General features: G+C 36.1%; 1 protein-coding gene and 1 long non-coding RNA gene across 12 annotated transcripts in view; one reads left to right on the top strand and one right to left on the bottom strand.

Moving 5' to 3' along the window:
- The window catches only part of FXR1 (FMR1 autosomal homolog 1), an 819,632-nt gene that overhangs the window by 149,153 nt on the left and 645,192 nt on the right, over nt 1-25,287 (bottom strand). The window lies entirely within an intron of this gene.
- LOC103788146 (uncharacterized) overlaps nt 20,288-25,287 on the top strand; it is a 38,812-nt gene continuing 33,812 nt past the window's right edge. The window contains exon 1 of the long non-coding RNA XR_008476553.2: nt 20,288-20,892. This is a non-coding gene — a long non-coding RNA (uncharacterized LOC103788146). The remainder of the gene's footprint in view (nt 20,893-25,287) is intronic.

The raw sequence follows: 25,287 nt of genomic DNA, 5'->3' as shown, positions 1-25,287 counted from the left end.
AAACATATTTTTCAGAAACTTAACACGGGACAGAATCCTTGATAGTAGTAGAACCATGGGCTGAACATGAAAAGAAAAAGGAACACATGCAGAAATAGCCAAGCAGTTAATCACAGTGGTTACCTGCAAGAGCCTCGGAGTCACTCTAAGTTTTAAGCCTTGCTTCACTGTTAAAATAGGGTAACAAGACCCATCCCCACAGGACTGATGTAAGGATTAAACGAGTTAATGTATGTTAATCACTTAGAACAATGTTCTATCCAAAGTAAAGTTTAGTTATTTTTATAGTTATCCTCATTTGCATTTAAACTATGAAAACATAGTAATTTCTTCAAGTCCAGGGCAGTCTCCACCGTGACAGTTTATTCAAATGATGTTGTACAACCTTGCAAGAGGCCCAGAGTTTTCTGGAAATGGCATTTTAAAACCTCAGCATGTTCATCCAAAGCCTTACAAATGCTGATACCCCTTGATTCTATTACACTTAACAGAATCTAGTCTAAGGAAATGATCAAAATGTAACCAACTGTACACAAAGATATTCACCATAGTATTATTTATTAAAAATATTCATTAAAAAACTTAGAAAGTCTAAATGTCAGACAAAAGAGGAAAAAATAGTAAATTATTTAAATGGTTGACAACATTTTTATAAGATGAAATATTATCCAGTGATTACAAATGTTGGCCTCTGGTTATCGTTCATAATTATATATAACATACTGATGGTATGGTGGTAAGCTAAAACAGCAAAATATAGAACTGCATTAACAATGTGATCACAATCTATAACATGACTCTTTAAATAAGAATTATTATTAGTACTAATCAATTAAAAATGATGATTATTATAAATAATCATAATTTATAATATGACTATTTAAAGATATGTCTAGAACATGCCTTTGAAAAGTGTACTGATAACAGATTCTTTCAGAGGGTTAAATCAGGGACCAGCAAACTTTTCCTGTAAAGGCCAGGTAGTAAATATGTTAGGCTTTGTGGGGCATGTAGTCTCTGTCTCAGCTAAACAGCTCTGTTATTGTTGTATGCATAAAAGCAAACAAAGGGGTGCAGCTCTCCTCTAATAAAACTTGTTTCACAAAAAACAGTTGGTCAACCTGCAGGCTATAATTTGCCAACCCCTGGGTTAAATATGTCTTTTTAATATTTTTCTATATTTTCTAAATTTTTTTTTCAGTGAGAAAAGCAAAAATTACTCTCATAATTTAAAATAAAACAATAAGCACTATAAAAATGAAATGCTATTTATTAAAAAATATAAAATACAATGGATAGTTAGAAAATGGCCATAGTGGACTTTTATAGCTTAAAAATTTATATCAGGTGCTATGGTCTGAATGTTTCTGTGTCCTTGAAGTACTTATGCTAAAACCTAACCCCCAAGGTGATGATACGAGGTGGCAGGGCCCTGTGAGAGTTGATTAGGTCATAGAGCAGAGCCCTTACAAATGGGATCAGTGCCCTTAAAAAAGGCCCCCAGAGAGCTGTCTTGCCCTTTTCCACCATGTGAAGACACAAGAAGGTGCCATCTATGAAGAGGAAATGGGCCCTCACCAAACACAGAATCTGCTGGTGCCTTGATCTTGGACCCAGCCTCCAGAACCATGAGAAATAAATTTCTGTTGTTTACAAGCTACCCAATTTATTGTAGTTTGTTATAGCTCAAATGAACTAAAATATCAAGTCACATCAAGACTTGCTCAAAAATACACACCTCAAAATCATAATTACTATCTATGAAAAACCCACAGCCATCGTACTGCCTGGGCAAGAGCTTGAACTATTCCCTTTGAGAAGTGGAACAGGACAAGGACGCCCACTCTCAGCCCTCCTATTCAACATAGTACTGGAAGTCCTAGCCAGAGCAATCAGGCAAGAGAAAGAAGAAATGAAAGGCACTCAAATAGGAAAAGAAGCCAAACTCTCTCTCTTCACTGAAGATAGATTCTATACCTAGGATATCCTAAAGACTCTGCCAACAAGATCCTAGAATTGGTAAACAACTTTAGTAAAGTCTCAGGATATGAAATCAGTGTACAAAAATCAGCAGCATGTCTATACACCAGTAACATCTAGGCTGAGAGTGAAATAAACAGCACAATTACACTTACCACAGCCACAAGGAGAATGAAATACCTAGGAATAGTGCTAACCGAGGAAGTGAAAGATCACTACAAGGAGAACTACAAAACACTATTGAAAGAAATCAGCGACAACACAAATAAATGAGAAAAATTCTGTGCTCATGAATTAAAAGAATCAATATCATAAAATGGCCATATTGACCAAAGCAATGTACAGATCTGATGCTACTCCTATCAAAATACCAATGTCATTCTTCACAGAATTAGAAAAAAAAAATGACTCTAAATTCATACGGAACCAAAAAGAGCCTGAATCGCTAAAGCAATCCTAAGCAAAACTAAAGCCAGAGGCATCACACTACCCAACTTCAAACTATACTGTATAGCCACAGTAATCAAAACAGTTTGGTACTGGTACAAAAACAGACACACAGAGCAATGGAACAGAATAGAAAACTCAAAAATAAAGCCACACGCCCACAACCATCTGATCTTTGACAAGGCTGACTAAAACAAGCAATGAGGAAAGGACTAATTCAATCAGTGGTGCTAGGATAACTGTCTAGCCATAGGTGTAAGATTGAAGCTGGACCCTGACCTTTCACCATATGCAAAAATTAACTCAAGATGGATTAAAGATTTAAATGTAAGACCTCAAACTACGAAAATCCCGAAGACAATCTAAGAAATAGTCTTCTCAACACTGGCCTTGGCAAAGAATTTTTAGCTAAGTCCCCCAAAGCAATTGCAACAAAAACAAAAATAAATAAGTAGGACCTAATTAAAATAAAGAGCATTCTGCACAGCAAAAGAAACTATCAGCAGAGCAAACAGGCAACCTACAGAATGGGAGGATACGGTTTCAAATCCAACAAAGTCCTGATATTTAGAATCCTTAGGGAACTTAGAACAAATCAAGAAGTAAAAAACAATAAACTCATTAACTAATGGACAGCAGACATTGCTTCAAAGAAGACATACAAGGGGTCAACAAACATGAAAAAATGCTCAGCATCAGTAATCATGAGAGAAATGCAAAGGAAAACCACAACGGGATAACATCTACACCAGTCAGAATAGCTCCTATTAAAAAGTCAAAAAACAATAGATGCCAGTCAAGCTGTGGAGAAAAGGAAATGCTTATATACCCTTGATGGGAATGTAAATTAGTTCAGCTACTGTGCAAAGCAGTTTGAAGGTTTCTCAAAGAACTTAAAACAGAGCTATCATTCAAACCAGCAATTCCATTACTGGGTATATACCCAAAATAAAATAAATCATTCTACCAAAAGGCACATGTATTTCTATGTTCACCGCTGCACTATTCACAATAACAAAGACACAGGCTCAATCCAGCTGCCTATCAATGGTAGATTAGATAAAGAAAATGTGGCACATACATGCCATGGAATACTACACAGCCATAAAAAAGAATGAAATCACGTCCTTTGCAGCAACATGGATGGAGCTGGAGGGCAACATCCTAAACAAATTAATGCAGAAACAAAAAGCAAATACAGCATGGTCTCACTTATAAGTATGCACTAAGCATTGAGCACACATGGACACAGATATGGGAACAGTAGACACTGTGGACTACCAGAGGGTGGTGGGAGGGGAGGGGCTGAAAAACTACCTGTCGGTTACTGTGCTCACTACTAAGACATAGGAACCCGTATTCCAAACCTGAGCATTATGCAATACTCCCATGTAATGAATCTGCACATATACCCCTGTATCTAAAATAAAAGTTGAAATTTTACAAAATGGCATGCTCGAAAATAAAAGTCTTTAGTGGTTCTGTATCACACAAGTTGAAATGATTTTATCTAGCTTGTAAGGACAGGTCTGACCTCTGGCTCTATCTCAGAACTCGTTTCCTCCTACTCCCTTTCTTGATTATCTGCTCCAGCCACATTTGCATTGGCATGGGGCACTGAGATTGAGATTTAAGGCAGACTGGGAAAACATATAGTGGTTCCATTAGCTTCCTCATCTCATATGAAGGCTCTGCCTTCAAATTCAAGGGTCCTGGAGATAACCTTTACAAAATATTCAATCTGGCCAGGCGTGGCGGCTCACACCTGCAAACCCAGCACTTTGGGAGGCTGCCACATGTGGATCACCTGAGGTCAGGAGTTTGAGACCAGCCTGGCCAACATGGTGAAACCCCATCTTTACTACAAATACAAAAATTAGCTGGGCGTGGGTGGCGAGCCTGTAATCCCAGCTACTTGGGAGGACAAGGCAGGAGAATTGCTTGAACCCAAGAGGCGGAGGTTGCAGTGAGCTGAGATTGCACCATTGCAGTCCAGCCTGGGAGACACAGAGAGACTCTGTCTAAAAAAAATAAATTATCCACTCTTCAGAAGACTTTTTCCTTCTTTCTTTCTTTCTTTGTTGACCAGAGGCCGTTTCTTTTTTTGTTTTTTTTTTCAGAAGACTTTAAAAAATGTAGGTTTTTCTATTGAATATAGAATATGTATATACAGTCCATGCTGTATTCCAGTATTTGACCCAGTTTTCTGTATTTTTATCCAGCTTTTTATCATTAGAATGGCAACAGGTGCAAGTCCAGAGTACTGCAGACAGAAGATTCTCGATAGTGCAAGAAAAGGCAAGCAACTTCAGGAAACCAACAAAAACACCAAATAGCCTCAGATTTTATTTTTTAACTTAAAAAGGTTGAAATTTTATAAAGAGCAATAGAGGATTTTTCTTCCCTCTTCTCTGTTGTGCCTCCTACACCACATGTCCACCCTTGACCTTGGGCTCATCAGTACTCAATGTATTTATCAATATGTTCAGCAACATTTTTGATTTTTTGAAATAGATAAAAAGGGAATGACTTTATGGTTTTAAATTTTTGTTTCTTTTCTTATGACAGTTTAAGCACATTTTTTTATATATTTAAAAGCCCTTTCTGTTTCCTACTATAGGACCTGCGTTCTTCTATTAATACGACCCTTTAGTTGAATTTTATTTTTAGTATGTTGTAGGGACTTCTAATAGGTTTTGGAAGAAATTAGCTTTTCTCTGTCATATATGCTGAAAATAACTTTTCTATGTAGTATTTTAATGTTATTTCTTTAGTATTTACCTGTGTATTTTGCTATGCAAAAATTTTAAATTTTTATATGGTCAAATTTATGGTTTTTGTTTGTCTTCTAAAATTTATGTCATGCTTTGAAAGACCTTACCTACTCCAAGATTGTAAAACAAACTAAAAAACAAAAGTAAGTCTCCAGGGTTTCTTTTTTTTTTCCAAGTAATTTTACAATTTATTTTTTCCTATTAGTTCTTTGCTACATCTGAGATTGATTTTGTAGTATGGGGTGATGGGGGAAAAGTGTATACTACATTTCTTTGCTATTTTAGCGAGGCAATCAGGTATTTAACACTTAAAACATTGCAAAGAGATCCAACAAAATAACTCTTATACAAACAATGTTAACATGTGGCAATACATTCTCACTCAGACATTTAGATCAGCATTTTCTGAATTTTCATCAGTCACCTTAATAATTTCTGACATTTCCACATGAATTCCTATACTATTATTTACTTAATACTTTTATTTTAATTGCCCCTTATTTTATAAGTAATTTTATTTAAAAAGAAACTTTACATCATAACTTAACATTCTAATTACATTTTCTGAAGGTATATTAAAATAAAATTTAAAATAACTTTTCACCCGTACATTGCTAATATCATCTCATTTATTACTTTGGAAACAGTGATCTAGTTAGAGTCAAATATATAGAAGTCTGGAGGTCTTTAAAATAAAAATTGGGGGAAATGACTGAGGAATTTTGAATTTTGACACTTGAAGTGCTGGTGATACTCCTTTCTTTTTCTGCATGGTTGCTTCATAAAGCCTACCAACAATTTCATTACTGACTTGTGTTACACCCTTCGGGGTTTTCAAGCATGACCACAAAACCCTAAATTTTACCCGGTGAGGCAAACACTGGAAGCAAACAGCCACTTTCTTATTTTAATTTTAGGGGTACAAGAGGTTTTGGTTATGTGGATGAACTGTGTGGTGGTGACGCCTGGCATTTAGTGCACGCGTCACCCAAGCGGTATACGTTGTAGTCAGTGGGTGGTTTTCCATCCCTCACCCCCTTCTTTATCCAGTGTAGCACTTGATAAACACCTTTTTTTTTTTTTTTAAACAAAATCTAAAGTAAATAGAAAAGCTCACTTTGCTTCTACAGGTGAAACAGTCTCTACAGTTCCGAAAAACCCACGCCACTGTTCCACATGAGTTTCGCTCTTTGCAGATGAAAACACCCGCTGCCATATCAAAAATAATAAAATAGGATGGCAGAAGAGGAATTGTAAAGAATATTCCATTTTGCCTAATTTTTAAAAAAGGACAGATTCAATGTTAATTTTAGGTAGTGCAGTTTGTTTTTGTTTTTTTTTTAAGAACAATAGACTGGATTCCTAGACGCATAGAATAAAATGTCTGGTGAAGGCAGATTCTTTTGACCACATATTTACTTTGTATATTACTCTTTCTATCTAGAAGTAGATAATTTTATAAGCTCATATGAAGACATCAGGATTTCAGTTCTTAGTGGGATAATCTGTGGCACTGTACTACACAGCCTCCAGGAAAGTATGTGAGTCTGCATTCAAATGGCTGGTATGTGCAGCCACTAAGTGAAAAGGGAACATTACTGGGCTGCTCTCAGTATCTAAAGTAAAAAAAAAAAAAAAAAAGGGTCTTTGTTTAAGCGGCAAACAATGATGTAAAATCTCCCAGACATCTAACAGTATGTATTTAGGACATAATGGGAATTTTGTGTCACTGCCTTATCAATGATGAAAACAATGATAATTAGTTTTACTAAGTGTCATGCTTAGCATGTACCCGGTATTTTAGAAATATCATCTCATTTACTCCTTACAATATGACGTCCCCCATATTAGAGATGAGCAGATGGAGTCTCTGAGAAGTAATCTTGCCCAAGTCACACAATTAGAAAGCAGAGGAGCTGCCACTAACACTCAGGCTCTTAAAAGATCAAGGTTTTTCTACGAAACCATGACACTTCCCAATCAGCCAAGCTCCTTCCCCTCCTGAGACTCTCCCTTCTTCTTCTATCTTGGAAAGAGAACCCAAGCAGAACAGAACAACCAGCACCTCACATGCAGCCTGTCCCCTGGCTGTAGGGAGATGCGTGCTTCAGAGAGTACAGTATGGCTTTCACTTAAGAAGGAAGAGGATGAAGATTGGAGTAATTGCTCAGAAAAACTGCAGGAGCCACATAAAACCAGTATCTCAAAACAAAAACTTATAGACTTTCGCAATAAGTAGTCCATTATTCAGACCACTTATTCAGCACCAATAGGGGTGCGGGTTTCTCCATTAGACTTCTGTACCCCTTCATCTACCCTCCTGATTCAGTTGAAATAATTCATGCAGTTTGGGCCGATAAGAAACAAACATTTGCAGGATACGGCTTCATAAATCCCCCTGCAGGGCACTGACTGGCAGCTCACTGCATTTCTTACAGCACAGTTCACACCCCTGCAGTGTGACCACTTGCGGTAATATAAAATATGAGAATATCAAATGAAATGTTTACGGAGATTTTTCTTCAGCTGCTAGCTAGGAACCCCTCCTTTGTAGAAATGTTGCCAGGATTCCCGAAAATTACACAGAACTGTCCTTCTTTTTTTTTTTTTTTTTTTTTTTGAGACGGAGTTTCACTCTTGTTACCCAGGCTGAAGTGCAATGGCGTGATCTCGGCTCACCGCAACCTCCGCCTCCTGGGTTCAGGCAATTCTCCTGCCTCAGCCTCCCGAGTAGCTGGGATTACAGGCACACGCCACGGTGCCCAGCTAATTTTTTGTAATTTTTAGTAGAGACGGGGTTTCACCATGTTGACCAGGATGGTCTCGATCTGCCGACCTCGTGATCCACCCGCCTCGGCCTCCCAAAGTGCTGGGATTACAGGCTTGAGCCACCGTGCCCGGCCAGAACTGTCCTGATTAGAGTCAGCAAGTAAGAAAATTTTGTTAGCATTTATCATAAGGTCATGATGTCATATTCTAAAGATGATTATCAGATAGTTTTGGGAATATGTTGTTACTCAGTATATAAGAGTAATCAGTCAAAATTAGTTGCTCAAAATAATCGAAGTCTACAGAGAAGAGGCTTGAGAGACAGATTGAGCTGGCTCCTAGATCCTGATCCACTTAGCTGACTAATCCTATCAAATAAAGAACTCCCTGAGAGAAAATTTCCACATTTGTAAACCAGGGAAGAGTATCTCAGGGGACAGTTATGAGGACTAAATAAAATAATGACGACATATAAAATAATGATGACATATAAAATAATGATCACAAATAAAATAATGATGACATATAAAATAATGATGACATAAAATAATGATCACATATAAAATAATGATCACATATAAAATAATGATCACATACTTGTACTGACACTATCAGCTATTTGATTTCCTAAAATATTCTCCTGGATGAATAGAGTTATATCTGTCCTACTTGGAAAATGACCCTTCCACAGGTTCCAAGTATTCTTTAACAGCAACTGCCAGTCAGTGTCAAATCTGGCTTGAACACACTGTAATTTCAATTAAGTGGCACACCATTTAAATATGCACATAAATAAATTGCATAGAAAAATTATGGAGGGAGAGTAGAATGATCTAACAATAACGCATGTCAAACATATGGTAAACACCTATCATGCCAAATTCCCCTGACATTCTCCCTTCTGGTGAAAACATATACAGTAATATTTCTATTAAGAATGCTTTTAACAATAAACTTCGGTGTCAGAAGCCTAGTCATGAGAAGGAGAAGGAGGAATAGAGAGAGTTTTGGGGGAGATTCTTCTCTCACCACACTTTGACGGGGCACCGAATTCCTTGTGTTAAGTGTCTCTAACTGTGGATTTTGGTCTTCCGGGCCACATGTGGAGATCCTTTTCACTCTTAAGAGGATCACACAAGACTAAGACTGTGAAGCATTTTTGTCAGTGTCAGCCACCCGAGTGAGGTCTACTCTTCAGCAAGACTTCTTTGCTGGTTTGCCATGAGCTGTGTCCTACCACAGCAGTTGCCACTGATCCAGGTCTAAGGATACGGGATCTGGTCCCTTCTCCCCAAGCCCAAGTCAAGTGTGTGACTGTAGGAAAGCAGACAATCTCTTCATAACTCAGTTTCCTCATCTGCAAATTTAGGAAGACAATAGAACCTACCGCAAAAGGTAGTTATGAGGATTAGTTTTATCTGCCGTTAGCTGGTTGAATGGTTGACAGAAAACATGTCTTGGAATAGGATACACCTGCGTTCAAATCCTGCCTTTGCCATGCACTACCTTTGTGACCTTGGGCAAAATCTTGAATTTCTCTGAGCCATAGTTTCTGCACATTGAAAATGAAAAAAGTTTACCTGTCTTTCAGGGTGGATGTAAGAACAAAAAATAATGTATGAGAATTATCTAGACCAAGTTCGATATTCAGTTAATGGCAGTTATTTTTAACTAAGCCCTCATTTATGTATTTACTGTGTTTAATGCCCTGTGATATGTGCTGTAGGGAACACGCGAATTTACAGTGTGGCTGGAAAATATCTTGAGTTATGATGAAGGAAGTTATTACATCATGGTACTATCCAGTGTTTTCTCATATTCTTAGCTTGTGATATACAAACAGCTATCACAAATATATAACAGCCCGGAAATGGTTTCAGGATAAAGTGTTTCATCACTTCTAGGCGTTTACGAGTTTCACCAGTTGTCACATGGCTTATTCTCACACTGAGCACATCAGTGACAGGTGGACATGGAAGTTATTTTATTACAAATTATTTTGCATTTGATTGATATATAAATTATATTTTTGACTTTTCCAACAGGTTGCCTATTTACAATTATGTTTTTAAAAACACAAAGTCCCTTATTTTATACATACAAAACTATATAGACAAAAGTATATATTATATTGTTTTGTGTGTATTATACTATAATAAAGAGTAATAAAACAGGAGTCCATGTTCCCTCCCCTCTCCTTCAGAGGTAGAAGTGTCCTTTCCTATCATGTTCCTTTCTCTCTTTAGAAAAAAATAACCACTCTTTTGAATTTCATGTTTCTCATTTTCTTTCCTTTAAGTTCAGGGGTACTTGTGCCATGGGGGTTTGAAACACCTGGATGACTGTTTAATCATCCAGGTGTTAAGCCGGGTACCCATTAGCTATTCTTTCTAAATCCCTTTTTAGCATAATTTTTATTACGTTTATATACATGTCTATATGCACCTCATCAACTTGAAAATTATTTGGTGAGAGTGAAAACGTTTCTATCCATCTTCATAATTCTCTATAGACCTTAGGATATATCAAACATAGCCAAAAGAACAAATCCTTTACACATTCTGGCTATATCTGCTTAAGAAAGTCACTTAGCCTGAGACTCAGTTTCCCATCTGAGAAATGGGAATAAACAATTTACATTGCAAGAAATATTTTAAGTATTCAGTGAATTCAAATTCTCAAAAATATTCTTCATAGTGCCTGCTTACTGCAGCTGTTCATCAAATGTTAGGCCCATTCATTTGCACTGTTTTAAGCTATGCCAGGAAACTTCAAAGATCCTCATTACACAACATAATTCAAATAACTGGTTGTTGCTGTTGGATTCATGGAACGCTGCTGTTTCTGCACAGGTTTAATGAATATCAATGTCTTTCTAACTTGTTGCTTCCATAGTATTCTCAGGAAACATTCTTAAATGGCACAAGGATTAGAAAATGTCTTGCACTAAGGTAGGTTTTGGTTTCTCAATCTTTTAATGGCCAAACTATTCTCATTATGATTTTGTTGTTGTTATTGTTGTTACTATTTTTAGAAATGGGGTCTCGCTATGTTGTCCAGACTGGCCTCAAATTCCTGGGCTCAAGGGATCCTCCTCCCTCAGCCTCTCAAGTAGTTGGGACTGAAGGTGTGTACCACAACATTGGGCCCTCATTCTGTTTTTATGATTCTATCTCTTAAAATTATCATTAAATGAATGTATTTTGCATGTATCTTACGTTTCCCCTATGAAAAATCACACCATGAAGACTTTTAATTAGAGATATTGCCCATGTGGATTGCCAGAATTTGGAGATTATTTTTAGAGATATATTCTTTATAACTGTGAAAATGGCCCTGTCTTTATTCTCACATTTTCTTTTAGTGTCTAATGTCATCCTATATATTCTTGATCCAAGATGATTTCATGTTCCATCTCTCAGAGAGAGAGAGAGAGAGAGAGAGAGAGAGAGAGAGAGAGAAACAGCTCATGTAATGCCAACGTGCGTATTAGCCTGTGCATCCAGACTGATTCTGACAGCTCTTTAGAATGATCACTAACATTTCAGAGAGAAAGTAGAGGCAAAATGCTCCATGCTAATCTAACGGCAGAATGTGTATCAGAGGAATGTTGGTCATTCATGGTGCTACCACTTGATTCTAGCTTTTTTTTAAAGAAGAATTGAGTGCTCATGAATTTTTTATGCAGAAAAATAAATCCTTTCCTATGGACCATTCGTTTGCTTATTTCTTTTTAGAGTACACAAGGTAAATTCCTTTAAAAATGAACTATCAATACTTATTCCTCACATAATTTTCAAAATACAGTATGAGAACATGGTTATTTTTGTTTTTGTTTTGTTTTTTTTTTTTAGTTCATTTCAGAAAACAACAATAGAGAATTAAATTGTATTTGATGAGTTCAGTGCTGCTCTGAGGGAGAAGAAATGTAAAAATCAGCAGCCGTGGAAATAACCAAAGTCTGGAAGGAGCTTCATGAGTGATAATCTGAGTTGGCAAAACTCTGGCATGCTTCCTGAGGACTTTGGGAGGCCATTCATAAAAGAACAGTGCTGGACAGGCTTCTGCAGAAGCACTCAGCAAGACAGATAATGCCTGTCATACAGAGGCCTTGGAAAGAAATTGATTTAAGGCCTTGGCCTCATCAGGAAAAGACCAAACTATACAAATAAGGTCACCTCCCTGACCATCCGTTCATTCATCCATCTATTCATCCATTTATCCACTCATCTATCTGTATCTTTCTGTCTGCCTATCAATCTATTAAAAAATTACCGGCTGTTAATAGAGCACCACAGGCCCTAAAGTGTTCAGCAAAATGGGCTACATGAGAGTGAATGCTACCTACAAGACTGCTGCTATACATCCTCAGTTCCCCTTTCATAAATGTTTCTGGAAATTCAAAGTGAAACATGAGCATCCATAAGGAATCAAAGTAGATTCAGCTTTTTTAAACAATCATAGGTTCATGAAACTGAAAGGAACCTTGTGCAATCATCTAGAAAGAGAAAAAAATGGATGTTTTACTCAAATGGGAAAAAATATAGACTTAAGTTTTCTAAAAGAACAGGAAACATGCATGAAAAAATAAACATGATCTACCAAGCACTAGACAGGGTCCTTTGAGCACAATTGACTAACATATCTACAAGTGACAGGGATGCCTTTGTCACAAGTAATAACATTTTACTCAGACATTGCTTAGTATTTGCTAATGCTGCCTCTGAACTTTCAGGTCCACAACACAAATTACATTAAGATTTCTTTTAGGTACAAAATTCTAACAAAATGTCATGAAATAATATCATGTAAAAAATCAACAATAAACAGCAGACTGGGGAAAGAGCAACATTTAAATAAAATACCTTCAATTTTCCCTGAACTTATGTAATAGCTTCCATTTTATCATATTTTTACAGTTTCCCTGATGACAGAAAAACGAGGGAGAAAGACCCCTATTTTAGAACATGTAGTCACTGGACAGTATTTTTCTCTTGAGATAAGGTTATCTCCTGACTTTTGAAAGATTATTTTGACCATCATCTTGCTGTTCTCATATAAATCTTACTGTCATCCTGAAATGAGTCCAATTCCAGTATGGACCCCCTAGTTACAAATTATCCATGACCAAAATCATTACACTGGGAAAATGAAGTTCAAACTAGTGTGTTTGGATTATGGCATGAAGAAAGTCATTGAAAAGCTCTGTTCTTTGGGGTTCTGTTATCTTAAATCCTGTTTTATTGGCCAGCTGCGGTGGCTCACGCCTGTAATCAAAGCACTTTGGAGGCCAAGGCAGGCGGATCACCTGAGGTTGGGAGTTCAAGATCAGCCTGACCAACATGGCGAAACCCTGTCTTAAAAAAATAAAAAAATCCTGTTTTATTCAACTGTTCCAGTGGTGGAATCATGGTATAACTCAAAAGTGAAAGGCATAAAGTTGTTTTTAGTTTTGAGTTATTGTTATTTTTATAGGAAAATACAGCCCGAGCAAAACAAATACAACTTTAAGCGTTATAGATAAAAAGATGGATCAAAATATACTCTTTAGGGGAAAAAATGTACGTTTAAAAAGGAAACGGGCCAAATATTTAAAAATAATGAGTATTTGAATAAATGAATGAATGAATGAATGACTCTATCAACTAACTAGCTTTCCAAAAAGTGCACTGAGTGCTTAACAGAATGGAAAACTTAGTAGTTGTGAGAGCGACAAAGATGCATACCTTGTAAAAACCATAAAAATTAAAATCAGTAAACACTCTAGACAAATGAGCAATATTTAGAATCTTCCCTTTGCAAAAATTTTGAGTTTTTCCTTTTAGCTCTTCTTCTCAAAAAATGCACATTTCATTTGTGCATGTAGTAACCATCTAAAGTAATGACATTTCCAAATTCTTATTTTCCATTCTTATTTGCCGAATAATCCTTCCCTTCCTTCACTGACTACTTACATGATTATATATTAAATTGTATATATCATGTATAATATATACATAGGTATGATATATATATATATATATATATACATAATATTTGAGCTTTTGTATACTAGGCTTATTATTTCATCACTACTGTTTTTGTGTGTGTATTTTTTGGTAGAGACAGGGTTTCACTATGTTACTCAGGCAGGTCTTGAACTCCTGAGTTGAGGTGATCCACCTATCTTGGCCTCCCAAAGTGCTGGGATTACAGCCACCACACCCGGCTTCAGCCTGCTCTTTTAATTATTGTAGCTGAAGTATGTTAAAAAAAACTTGTATAGGGCCAAGTGCAGTGGCTCATGCCTGTAATTCCAGCACTTTGGGAGGCCATGGTGGGAGGATTGCTTGAGGCCAGGAGTTTGAGATCAGCTTGGGCAAAATAGTGAGACCCTTGTCTCTAAATTTTTTTTTTTTTAATTAGCCAGGTGTGTTGGTGTGTACCGGTAGTCTCAGCTACTCCCTACTCTGGAGGCTGAGGCAGGAGGATCACTTGAAACCAGGAGGCTGAGGTTGCAGTGAGCCATGATTGGGGCACTCCAGTGTGGGCAACAGAGTTAGACCCTGTCGCTAAAGAAAAAAAAAATTAAATAAAAAAATTTTAATAAAACAATGTGTATGGTTACTTTATCTTTACTATAATTCTTTTTCAAAAGTTTCTTTGCATTTTCCCATGTTTAGTACTCCAGTGCATTTTAGGGCGCTGGCTCTAAATTTGTTTAAGATATTTATTGTAATAACATCAGATGTGTATATACATACATACACACACACACACACACACACACACACACATATAATTTGGCAAAAATTACTGTGTTTATAGTGTTTAGTTTCCCTAATGATGCATATGATATATCTGTACATTTATTAAAGCTTTAAGATATATCTTTTAACAATGTTTTTAGAGTTGTTTTATTTTTTTTTTGAGACAGAGTCTTTCTTTGTAGATAAGGCTGGAGTGCAGTGACACAATCTTGGCTCATTGCAACTTCTGCCTCCTGGGTTCAAGCAATTCTCTTGCCTCAGCTTCCCGAGTAGCTGTAATCCCTTAAAGGTGCACGCCACCACACCCAGCTAATTTTTGTATTTTTAGGAGAGACAGGGTTTGACTATGTTGGCCAGTCTGGTCTTGAACTCCTGACCTCAGGTGATCCACTTGCCTCAGCCTCCCAAAGTGCTGGGATTACAGGTGTGAGCCACCACACCAAGTCTAGAGATTTAAAAGTACATATTTGTGTGTGTGTGTGTGTGTGTGTGTGTGTGCTTTTTCTTTTTTTCCAATAGGACTTCTTTAAAACTTCTATTTTCTAATGGGTTGTTGCTAGCATACAGGTATGCTATTGATTTTCTCTACTTAATGTATATTAAATTTTCATTTTTCTGATCTAAGTTTTCTAATTATAACATTTATAAAAATGGAAGTGGTGTCTTCTAATATTTGTATTTCTTATTTCTGTTAAAAGCTAATGATACAGTTAAGAAAGCAGTAATGGCAGCCTTACTGAGGCCCATATTTCAGCAGAAATAGATACTTTAAATGCTTGTTACAGAGGTGAGTACAAACATTTTTGTATATCACAAGCACAAAAAATTGGACTGAGCTGAGTTTCAATTTTGCTTTATTTTCCAAACGTCTAAGACCTGTGTTACGCCTCTAAATACATGGCCTTTTAAGAAAGCAAAGCAGACATTGCTTCTTTTCTTCTTTACTGTGAATATTGCTTGGTCCATAATCAAATTATAGCAATCTTACAGCTAACATTTTACTTTTTTCTTCTTCTTTTTTTTTTTTTTTTTAAAAAAAACCTTACTTAACATTATTCAGTGCTTAGAGGGTGAAACAATTTATAATTTCCTTAGGGAAGTTGTTTTTCTGAGTTTTTAATTGTTTCCATCTCTAATTTCGTGTTGATTTTCCAAAATCATGATACGTAGCAAGTCATTTGTGAAAAGCATCCTTCTAACTAACTTTCATTTGTTTCTAATAGTTTATATCTGCTCATGACAGTTTTTTGGGGGGCGCCTATTAAGCACTGAGCTCCATGGTAATGAGCTAGAGGAGATGCTGAAGGAACACAAGAAATGCCTCTAGACTGCAGATAAACAAGAAGCTAAGCACGGCGCCTACATCACTAGGTCTTATTGAGGAGATTCTTGAAGAATGAGTAGCATTTAAAGGAAAAGATGAAGGAGGCTGAGGGGCACTGCTGTACCAGGAAAGACTGAAACGTGCGGTCCCTGGTTAGCATGACCTTTGTATAGAAATAACAGGCGATTTCTGAAAGGTCAAGGCAAATACACCACCTTCACTCGATCCCTACCCATACCACTCCTGTAATGAATATTTTAGTTTTATTTTTAACCAAAATAAAGTTATTTAAGTAATATGAAGGAAATTTGGTAAAAGCCATCAAGTGTCTATTGCTATAAGATTCCAACCAAAAAAGGAAGAAAATAAAGAAATCAGCGACATATAGGCCGGGCGCCGTGGCTTAGCCTGTAATCCTAGCACTTTGGGAGGCCGAGGTGGACAAATCACGAGGTCAAGAGATCAAGACCATCCTGGCCAACATGATGAAACCCTGTCCCTACTAGAAATGCAAAAATTAGCTGGGCATGGTGGCGCCCACCTGCAGTCCCAGCTACTCGGAAGGCTGAGGCAGGAGAGTTGCTTGAACTTAGTAGGCGAAGGTTGCAGCAAGCTGAGATGGCGCCACTGCACTCCAGTCTGGGAGACAGCGTGAGACTCCGTCTCAAAAAAAGAAAAAAGAAAGAAAAGAAAAGAAATCAGTGACATATTAAAAATCTAAAATAACTACAGTATACGGTTCCGGGATCACAAGGTTTCTTATGTTTAAGCACTAACCCTTCATGTTGAAGAACATTCATTTAGGAACTGATTTCAGTAACAGAGTAAAACAAACATGTTAATTTGTTAAACAACATAGATCTAGAAAATCATAGGATTAAGTGTTGAACTTTTATTCATAGTGGATTAGTTGGGATAAATTTTAAATTTTATTTTAAAGAGATCTTTCAGAATTCAGTAGTTTACAATGGCCCAGTCTAAAGGAATTCACCTCAGGTTCAATTAGGGTCAGCTTCTATCATTTATCCATTACAATTGACTTCAAAACAACATATATTATTTCACTCTTGAATTAGTTATGGAGAAAATCTAATATGCACCCTCTGTGTACCTTTAATTGCACCATAATATATTCATAATCTATTCAAAATAGGAAATACAAATAATGCATCTGAATAGATTTCTCACTTTGGGAGAGAAATTAGTAAATTAATATAGAGGTTGATTAGTGAAAGATACCCTATGGACCTGAATGACTTTTCCTGCTGTGTGGTTTATATATAGTGACTAATTTGCAGACTGAAAATCTTACTGTTTATTCTATCTTCCTCCTAATATGTTGCTCAAAAAAAAAAAAAACCTTTCAAAACAGTGTAATCAGTAGTATGTATAGATATGCGTCCACAATAATTCAAACAAGCAATTAAAAACAAGTGAATTCCGGGTTATACAGCAGATAAAAAAAGGCCAAGTTTTGCTTAACTTTCATAGTACAACAAGGAGAATCAATAATCAAATGAACAGTTTCTTTTTCCTTTTAAAAAATTTTGTTTTATTTATTTTACTTTAAGGAATAGTTTTTTTTTTAATTGCATTTTAGGTTTTGGGGTACATGTGCAGAACATGCAAGATAATTGCATAGGTACACACAGGCAGTGTGATTTGCTGCCTTCCTCCCCTTCACCCACATCTGGCATTTCTCCCCATGCTATCTCTCCCCAGCTCCCCCCGCTTCCACTGTCCCTCCCCTATTCCCCCCATGCAACTTTTCTATTGCATTTTAATTCATCTTTTAGAATGAGCTATGGAATATCTGAGTGGCAGAAGAAGAGTACAGCCTTAACTCTGGTTCTGAAAGTGTGCACTACAGATCCTTGACACCCTTTCAGGGGGTCTACACAGTCAAAGTTACCTTCACAACGATATTAAAATGTTACTTGCTTTTTTACTGTGTTGGCGTTTTGCACTGCTGGTGCGCAGCAATGCTGGGTAAAACTGTCTGTGAACTTAAGGTACCGGCACTAAGTTTTATTACTAGTGAGTGTATTCTTCAAAAAAAAAATCAGTAAAGAGCCAGTTTCATTTTAGGAATTGCTCTTGATAAAACAGTAGAAGTCATTAATTTTATTAAATCTTGACTCTTGAGGGCATGTCTGTAACATTCTGTTTGCCAAAACGGGAAATCCGAATAAAGCACTTGTGTATATTAAAGTCAGATGGGTATCTCAAGGAAAGCACGGGTGCAATTTTCGAGTCACGAGCAGACTTCGTGATAAAACTAGCGATGGTATTAACCAATGTGGTTTAATTGTTAAATATTGCATAATAAAATGTATTAACGTGGAAGATTTGAAGAGAACAGCTATTTTCCAAATGCGTCTAACATGTAATACTTCAAAATCATTGGTATGTAAAAGATCCACTCTAAGTGTCAAATAAACTAATGGGGTTTAATGTACATTGTATAAGAATTTCAAGCCAAGCACAGCGGCTCATACCTATAATCCTAGCACTTTGGGAGACTGAGCCAGGAGGATACTTTGAGCCTAGGAGTTCAAGGCCAACCCGGGCAACATAGCAAGACCCTGTCTCTATAATTTTTTTTCTCGAGACGGAGTCTCACACTGGAGTGCAGTGGCACAATCTCAGTTCACTGAAACCTCCACCCCCGGGTTCAAGTGATTCTCCTGTCTCAGCCTCCCGAGTAGCTGGGATTACAGGCACATGCCACCACACCCAGCTAATTTTTTTTTTGTATTTTGATTAGAGATGGGATTTCACCATGTGGGCGAGGATGGTCTCGATCTCTTGACCTTGTAATCTGCCCGCCTGGGCCTCCCAAAGTGCTGGGATTACAGGTGTGAGCCACTGCACCCAGCCAATTTTGTTTTAAACTTAGCCAGTTGTGGTTGCCTGTGCCTGTGGTCCCAGCTACTCAGGAGGTTGAGGCAGGAGAATGGCTTGAGCTCCAGAGCTCCAGGCTGCAATGAGCCATGACTGTACCAATGCACTCAAGCCTGGGTAATAGAGCGAGACCCTGTCTCTAAAAAATAAATTAAAAAAAAAAACAACAAATTTAGCTGATATTGTTTTGAACTTTACATTGAAGCATCTTTAAAAAACATGTTTGTAAGGTTTTGGTGGTGTATCAATAAATAATAGACATAATTATCTGAAATAGCTATTAAAATGTTCCTCTTTTTTCCACTGTGAGGTCAGTTTTTAAAAAATAGACTTCAAAATAACGTATCACGACAGAATTGCAAAGCAGATACAAACATTTAACTATCCTTTGTCAAGCCACATATTATAGGGATTTGAAAAAAATGTAAAATAATGCTAGTTTTCTCAAGAAATAATTTGTTTAAAAATATATATTAGTTATGTTAACATGAAATGGGTTTTTAAATTGTCATTTAAAAATAAATCGTTAACTGTTTTAAAAGTTTCTCTATTTTAATTTTTAATATGATATTACTAAATATAGCCCCTACAGACAAAAGCTCTTTGAGGTCTTCAGTAATTTTAAAGAATGTGTCTAAGGGTTCTAAGGCCAGAAAATTGAGAACCGCTAGTTTAAATAAATGCTTTAAATACTTAGAATTAAATTTTTAAATTGATTTTTTAATTGACAAAATTGTATGGTGTCCAACATGATGTTCTGATGCATGTACACATTTGGGATGGCTGAATCGAGCGGACTCACATACGCATCACCTCACATACTTAGCGCTGCTTTGTGCGGTGAACACCGAAAACCTACCCTCGTAGCCGTTTTCAGGTATATGAAACAGTATTCACTATAGTCAACATGTTGTAAAATGGATCTTTTTAACTTATTCCTCTTCTTTAACCAAAATTTTACATATCATTATTTTTCTTCTCCTTTTTCTTTAAGAAAAAAAAAAAAAAAAGAACTGTTATTTTTTAAGCTTATGTCCAAATGAGCGTAGTGGGTTTCGTGTAGATCATTTCAATTTTCAGCCCAACACTCACTGGCCATGCTTGACCGCGCTGCTTGCCCTAACCATGACTACGTTTCCCATCTGTAAAATGATAATAAAATAACAATAATCATAATATCAACCTCAGTAGGGTTGTGAGGATGAAATAACATAATCCATGTCAAGTTTTTGAGCACAAGACTCGGCACCGAGTGTTTGTTGTGCTGTTACCGTTCTGTGACAGCTTCCTCCTTGACGTCATAGTAGCAGAATGTTAATAATACCTTGAATATCTTTTGAAGTTTTCGGATATCCGTATAAATGTCTCAGACAACATAATCCAAATATTCTTCTATTACTGTTTCATGGAATTGTAGGTGAAACTACTTAAGTGAAGATTTTTACTGGTCTTTTTTAATAAGATGGACAAAAAGTCTATCTTCTTTTTTGTCTTTGGGGAGGATTCTGCTTTCTGAGCATTGGCAATGTTCAGACTTAAATTATGTTTGTGTTCAGTCCTTTTTAATGAATAGTTCAGAAGAAATATTAGTACCTGCTGACACCTTGGCTTCAGTATAATTGAAGAAAAGACATTTGTTTAAGACATTGAATAATTTGTCTTTTGATACAAGTCGATCAATAAGAATTCAACGTTAATCAAAGGAGGGAATGGGCTCTTATTGAGAGCAGACTGTGCCACAGAATGTGCTGTGCAGTTATGTATTGTCATAGTCAGTCTTCATAACAATTCCAAGTATGTATAGTTATTTCGAATTTACAAATGAGGAAACTGAGTCTCAGAGAACTTTAACTCTCCTAAGATGGCGAAGAGGAAGAATTAAAGAAGGATTAAATCTTTTTTGGCTGAGAAAAGAGGAGGTGAGAGAAAATTTCCAACATGGAAGGTAAGGAACATCACAAGGGTGGCATGTAATGACGTCCATTTGTTCTCTGTTAACTGTAAAGCCAGAAAGAAAAGAAAGAGTTTAAAGCGCCGTTTAGAACAGATAATGGGAAGCACAGCTTGATTGTAAAAACACTATGTCTGTGCCTGTAAAATTCCAAAACAACTGTCAGTTAAGCATACTCAGTGGAAGAAGTCAAACTGTTTATTTGATATAATGTACACAAAATAATCACTTGGTCGGGCATAATTTCACTTTCCACTTTGAGTTTTCATTATAGTTAAACAGCCTAGAAGGAAATGTGCTCATGTAGGTACTAACACTACTTGGATTCTAAGAATTGCCTGAAACTTAACTTCATTTTTTTTTTGCCTTTTACATCCTTCAAAAGGATAATTTTTGAGAATGAATTAGTTCAAGGGGAAGTTGAACCACGTAGGGCTATTTTTGATAATCCTATGATAATTCAGCATATATGAAGTTCAGAAATTTTATCATAAATCTCTGAATAATTATAAATCAGAACTCTGAGAAGTAATTGGATAAAAAGCTAGAATCCCCTTTCTGCAATCGAAACATGGACTTATAAATTCAAATATGTAGCTTAAATAATGTAATAGCCAATGTCTGAAATAGCATTTGTGAGATATCATGCATAGTCCCCTATTTTCCCCAATTTTTACATTTTTATGGCAAAAATGAAATACAAATTAAACATTTTTAGCTGTAAAGAAGTCATAAAAGCTGTGACAACAGGGTAATCTTAGTTATGATTCTTTTTAAAAACAACTTTTATTTTAGGTTTATGGGTCCATGAAAGATTTGTTATACAGGTGAAATCGTGTCACAGGGGTTTCTTGCACAGATTATTTCGTCGCCCAGGTACTAAGCCTCAGGTACAATTCTTAATGGTTCTTAATGGTTACTTTCCGGCATTAAGGAAATTAGGTGAATTTCTAAATACCTTTAAAAAAAACCCAGCATACTCATTTATTCACTACTCTGACAAGCCTCCAGCTTACCACAGAGGTACGGAATAAACAGGAAAAGTTCGGAGGATTTCGAAATCTTAAACCATTTTCTAATTGTGTACGCTGCACATTGTTTAATCATTCACATAATTAAATGACAAAAAAGTTTATATAAAATAAGATACTTAACAAAAAGCTTTTTGTAGGTACCTTATTTTATATAAATAATGTTATTTTAATAAAAATAAAATAAATACTTTATTTTATATATAGGTATCTATCTATATCTATCTATATATATAAATATCCAGACTTACCAAATGTGGAAAGATGTAATCAGAAAAATAAGGGAAATGAATCCAGAATTTCCCACATTTGAAGCATAGTGTATATGCCTTGACAGGAGAGAGTTAATATAAATAAAACCCTAATCTGAGACACAAGACACAAAACTTCCTTTGTGTCTCACAGGGAGACTCTGTTATACCTTAGTGGAAAAATCTAAACGGTGGAACTTACTTGCTTTGAGTCAAAAGATCCCCAATTTTATACACTCTAATTATATACAGTCCTTAAAAAGTCCACAGTTCATAAAATTTACATTAGCCAATAATAGACTTTTATGCCCTTCAGCTGCTTAACAGTCAAGCTGACCTTCTATTTTGAAACTTATAATAGAGAAGTACATATATATTTTTTAAGTTGTATGGTTTTGTGACAACTAATAAATCTTTTTCTTTTTATGGAAATTTTTGTCTAATTTTTTTTTCTTCTGAGAAAATGTGTGTCTGGCTGAAAATTTAACATTTAGTATTTGTTCTAAGTTTCCAAACCACAGATTTTGGCATTACTATGAAACATGTTATGAGACTTGGTACTGGCTTTATATTTAGCTTATTTAGTTGGCTTCAATGAGGACATTAGTTGTTAACAATGAAACTTAATTCGTATCAGGTGAACTAGGGACTACGTCTGGGACTTGTTATAACTTGATGTTCCCTGGGTTTATTTCAACAAGGAAAGGAAAAGCATTTTAAACCACAGCTCTGATTCAGAGATGATTCTGAATTCAGTTGTTCTGTAGCATATTGGACCTGGTCCATGTATCAATTATGACACATCTCCCTCCCACATCTTGCCCTCCCAATTCCAAATAAGCACAATGTGTTTTTATCACTCTCCAAGTCTTTAAATTTGCATATGGTACTCAAAAGCATTTTGCTTTTCATTTGCAAACTCTAGATTCGTATTTTTCCAAATAATGTGTCTCCTTGTGAAGAATTACATGTAGAACATTTTGTTGGTAATAGTTATTTAAATTATTTACTGGCTCTTTTTCAGTTCCCTGGAAAACATAAGGGTGCTCTCACAATTTGTCTGGGTTTTCTGGCTTTAGCACAACTAGATTTGAGAAATCATGCTGGAAAGTGAGTCCAAAGCATCAAAGTTTGTGAAAGCAGAGTGTTATCTCAAAAGTGTCAAGCAGCCAAATGGTACCAATGTCAACAATGATGCCAGAGTGTTTTTCAGAAAGACAGTTTCTGTTTTAAATACCTGCTTTTTTTTTTTTTGGTCTAGCATCTAGCATCTACAATTGTCCCAGAGCAGGACAAACAGCCAGCCAGCAGGAAAAGATAAAACGCTTTTATCTTTTACTTTCTTTGGAAAGACACTTGACATTTCTGCTGTATTAAAAAAAATATATATTATTTGTTTATTAGACCCATTCATCAGACATAGTTCTGGAGGGTAGATTAGTATTTTATAAAATATTACATATGCTTAGAAAAATAAGTATATCTTATATTTATGTATAAACGCAAATCTAGAAGATCAAAGATTAGATCTAGGTTGAATATTATTCATTATTCATTCATTTGTAAATATTTATTACATATATACAAGACAGTTGCCGGGCTTTGTGAAGGAGTATAAAGATGAATCAGACACAAATCTATTCTCAGGTTTTCCTGTTAACATTACTAGAAAATATATAGATCGCTAAATGGAGCATATGAAGGAAGGTAGGAAAGAGAGAGAGAATAGGAATGATTTAAAAATATGGCAAAATGTTAATGATTAGTCAATTTTGAAATAAGAGTATAAAGGAATTTTATTACTCTAGATTCTCTGTATAGTAGACATACTTTTAAAAATAAGTTTCTGAGTGTCTGCCCTGAAAAAAAAGGTAGCTCAAATATCTAAGGAACAGAGAGTTTGTGAGATCTGGGGTCCTACTCAATCGTGGGAATTTCATCTCAAGTTTCTTCATTTCCTTACCATTTCTGAAACCATTCTTCAAAGTTGCAGGTCACTCAACAAATGTATAAACACTGAATCCTTTTTTTTTTTCTGCTGGAATCCCAATTTCCAGGCAGTATGTCTTTAGGTCACACCGTAAAACCATTGTGAACTGCGTATACAACATACAAGAGAAAATAGGGAAGGGACAATGTTGTTGGCAAGTGTGTGTAAGCCTCACCAATGGTTTATTTTGCCATGTACTGTCGTTTGAAACTCTGTCCTCACTCTCAAACTGTGAGCTGTTAAAAACTGGGCTTTTATTTTTCTCATCTTTTATGTCCGACAGAGAGCCGTGTGTGTAGTAAGTGCTCAGTTTGTGCTTGGTGGCTGTGTGAATGAATTAATGTGGATTCAAAGGTTTTTGTGCCTGAGATCTTCAAATTGATTTCTTTTATTTTGTTTTTTGCACTAACATACACTGATCTTCACGAGTCTGAGTTAGTCCTGACTGTAATATTTGATCTATATGATTTTTATGATAGCCTCTTGAATTAGAACTGCAGTACGCAAACTATATTTAGGTTGTGGTACCAAGGAGTTTGTCAAAAGGAAAGCAGACTTGATATCTGGAGAATATTCATGGTCAGCTAATATATTTAACATGTGGTTAAATATTTAGTACATTTGACTGTGTCTCTTTAAAATGAAAGCCCTATAATAGGTACACATTTTTGAAACGACATTTGAATAAAAACGTAAAAGGCATCTAAAGAGATGATGGGCACTTCTGGACTTGGAAAAGCCCTCAGGTTTGATAACAACATTTTGAGTCATCTGAATTCATACCTATTATCACTTAAGTGCACACTGGTGCTGCCACTGGATCTTATACACATAGATTCAGATTTTTGTTTCCCTCATCATTCTGAAGGTTATCTCTCCGGTCGCTCTGAAAATCAGGTGACAACCATTTCCCATGATGCTTTAAGGGCTGTCAAACTGTCCATCAAGCTGTCACCTGACCAATCGTTCCCATGGTTCTTTTAGACTTCCAGTATGATAAATTGAAAGGGACTATTATCTGTCTGTTGTGAAGAGGAACTGTTTGGGCTTTGATAAGATATCACTACTCCCAGGTGAGAGGCTGCTGACAGCACATCAAGGCAAAACAACACGTAGA

The sequence above is a fragment of the Callithrix jacchus genome, chromosome 15 (assembly GCF_049354715.1).
Source record: "Callithrix jacchus isolate 240 chromosome 15, calJac240_pri, whole genome shotgun sequence".
Lineage (NCBI taxonomy): Eukaryota > Metazoa > Chordata > Mammalia > Primates > Cebidae > Callithrix > Callithrix jacchus.
Note: the sequence above shows the minus strand (reverse complement) of the source record. Positions and strands in the feature narration are given on the sequence as shown.